The sequence below is a fragment of the Erinaceus europaeus genome, chromosome 11 (genome assembly GCF_950295315.1).
Source record: "Erinaceus europaeus chromosome 11, mEriEur2.1, whole genome shotgun sequence".
NCBI classification, from domain to species: Eukaryota; Metazoa; Chordata; class Mammalia; order Eulipotyphla; family Erinaceidae; genus Erinaceus; species Erinaceus europaeus.
In genome coordinates this window covers 53907069-53910312 of record NC_080172.1, presented here as the reverse complement: position 1 = coordinate 53910312, position 3244 = coordinate 53907069, and the positions used below count along the sequence as shown (strand labels likewise).

The following is a 3244-nucleotide window of genomic DNA, read 5'->3' as shown; positions in this document are numbered from 1 at the left end:
GGGAGTTGGGCGGTAGTGTAGCAGGTTAAGCACACGTGGCGCAAAGCACAAGGTCCAGCGTAAGGATCCCAATTGGAGCCCCTGGTTCCCCACCTGCAGGGGAGTCACTTCACAGGTGGTGAAGCAGGTCTGCAGGTGTCTATCTTTCTCTCCCCCTCTCTGTCTTCCCCTCCTCTCTCCATTTCTCTCTGTCCTGTTTAACAAAGATGACATCAATAACAAGAACAGTAAAAAACAAGGGCAACAAAAGGGAAAATAAATAAATATAAAAAATTTAATAAGAGAAATAAATGAAATTAGCTTTAGGCATTGGGAGATTGCTCTTGGTAGAGTGTGTACTTTATCACAGGTGTGGCAGCCCTGGGTTCCTGCCCCAGAGCACCATAGGAGCACCATGGACAGTGTCAAGGGGAGCTCCAGGCACAATGGAGCAGTGCTGTGGTGGCTCTCTCTCTAATATTTATTTTACTTATTTTTTAAATCTTTATTTATTGGCTAGAGAGAGACAGCCAGGAATCAAGAGGGAAGGAGGTGATAGAGAAGGAGAGAGACAGACACCTGAAGCACTGCTTCACCTCTCACAAAACTTTCCCCTTGTAGGTGGGGGCTGGGGGCTGGAACCCAAGTCCTTGCACATTGTAATTTGTGTGCTCAACCAGGTGTGCCACCACTCGGCCCCCTTATTTTACTTATTTATTTTACCAGAACACTGCTCAGCTCTGGTTTATGGTGATATGGGAGACTGAACCTGGGGCTTTGGACCCTCAGGCATGAGTCTGTTTATATAGCCATTATGCTATCTACTCCCACCCTCTCTTTTTAATTTAATTTGATTTAATTTAATTAATTAGTGTTATTGTATCTTTTGGGTAAATGCCTAGGAATGGAATTGCTAGATCATAAGATATTTCCATTTGTATTTGTTTAAGGATTCTCCATACTGTTCTGCACAATGACTGCACCAACTGGCCCTCCCACCAGTTCAGTAGAGTTCCTCTCCATATCCTCTCCAACACTTATCTTCTCGTTTTATTGATGGAGCCCATTGTCACAGGTGTGAGGTGGAATCTCATTGTGGTTTTAAATAGCATTTCTCTTTTTTAAAGGAAATTTAATAATTTTAAACTTATTTATTATCAGATAGAGACAAAAATTGAGACGGGGGAGATAGGGAGGGACAGAGAGTGCTTACTTCAGCAGCACATAAACTAAAATAGGAATGAGACAGAGAAGATCAGCATGGCCCCTGTTCAAGGATGGCACTCAAATTCGTGAAGCGTTCCATATTTAAAAAGAAAAAGAGGGGGGGATGGAGGGTAGATACTATAACGGTTATGCAAACAGACTCTCATGCCTGAGGCTCCAAAGTCCCAGGTTCAATTCCTCCCCACCACCATAAGGCAGAGATGAGCATGCTCTGGTAAAATACATGCATACATAAATGCATACATAAGGGAAAGAGACAGAGAGACACCTGTAGCACTGCTTCACCACCCATGAAGCGTTGCCCCAGTAGGACCAGGGGCTTAAACCCGCTTCCTTGCACACTGTAATGTATGTGCTTAACCAGGTGTGCCACTGCCTAGCATCTTAATTTGCATTTCTGTAATGAGTGAATTAGAGCATTTCCGCATGTCTCTGGGCCATGTGTATTTCTTGTTTAGAGAACTGCCTATTCATATTTTCTGGAAGTTTTTCTTAAGATTTTATTTATTTATTAATGAGAAAGATAGGAGGAGAGAGAAAGAGAAGGAGGGAGGGAGAGAACCAGACATCACTCTGGTACATGTGCTGCTGAGGGTTGAACTCGGGACTATGTTTGAGGATCCAACATTTTATCTACTGTGCCACCTCCTGGACCAGACCACTGGAATTTTCTTTGGATGTGTAGAAGCTTTTCAATTTTTTTAGCTTTGTTTATTAATTAGATAGAGACAGCCAGAAATCAAGAGGGAAGGGGGTGATAGAGAGAGAGAAAGAGACACCTGCAACAGTGCTTCATCACTTGCAAAACTTTCCCCCTGCAAGTGGGGACAGAGGGCTCAAACCTGGGTCCTTGTGCATTGTAGCATGTGCACTCAACCAGTGTACCACCACTGGCCCAGACACTTTTCAATTTGATGTAGTCCCATTTGTGCATTTTTGTTTTTGTTTCTGTGGCCCATGGTGTGGAGTCTTCAAATATATCTTTAATGTTAAGGTCCTGAAATATTTCACCAATGCATTCTATGTAATTTATAGTTTCAGGTCTGATATTTACATCTGTGATCAATTTTGAGTTAATTTTGGTGCATGGTGTAGGTGGTAGTCTAGTTTTATTTTTCTTCTTCTTCTTTTTTTTTTAGATTTTTTTTTATTATCTTTATTTATTGGATAGAGACAGCCAGAAATTGAGAGAAGGAGGGAAGCTAGAGAGGGAGAGAGACAGAGAGACACCTGCAGACCTGCTTCACCACTAGCAAAGCTTTCCCCCTGCAGGTGGGGACCGGGGGCTCGAACCTGGCTCTTTGTGCACTGTAGCATGTGCGCTTAACTAGGTGCACCATCACCCAGCCCCTAGCTTCATTTTTCTGCATGTGGGTTATCCAATACACCCAATAACATTTGCTAAAAAGACTTTCTTTTCCCCACTAGGCAGTTTTGGCCCCTTTATTGTATATAATGTGCCTACAAATGTATGGGTTTAGTTCTGGTGTCTGCACATGTCCCAGCTGCAGTTTAGTGAGGTTGTCAGTTTAGTGTGTTTGTGCATCCAGTGGTTGTCAATATTTATTGTATTTATTTGTTTGTCTTTGCTGCTTGCCCAGAAGTCTCTCTTCTCTGTTTCTCTCTACCTGAAATTTGAAGAAGAAAAAAAAAAAAAAATCAGCATGGGAGTGGTGGAATCATGCATGCACAAGAACCTGGCATCACATATACAAAGGAAACCAAGGTAGCACTAGCACAGTTCATGTATGTGTGTTCTATTGCCTTCAAATTTCTATGTGTGGACCAATTAACTACCCTTTCCAGTGAATATAAGGGTGAACTCCTTGTTCCATTTCCTTGGGAGCCTCAAGCCAATGTGTCCTTCTCTGCCCCTGCTTCCACACCCAGCCACGTCACGTCACCCCAGCTCTGCTATGCCAGGAATGTTACTGGGAAAGAATGCCTACATGACTCAGAGGGCACCCCAGGGGCTGAGTGGGAGTGAGGGCAGAGATTTAAGTTTAAGAGGAATAGATGAGAGACATCTCTAGCCCCA

At 43.1% G+C, this 3244-nt stretch overlaps 1 non-coding gene across 1 annotated transcript; it reads left to right on the top strand.

The window, feature by feature from the left end:
* The first annotated feature begins 1184 nt into the window (after nt 1-1184).
* Nucleotides 1185-1291, top strand: LOC132541555 (U6 spliceosomal RNA). The gene has a single exon (XR_009552701.1). It is a non-coding gene; the product is annotated as a U6 spliceosomal RNA (small nuclear RNA).
* Nucleotides 1292-3244: the final 1953 nt, after the last annotated feature.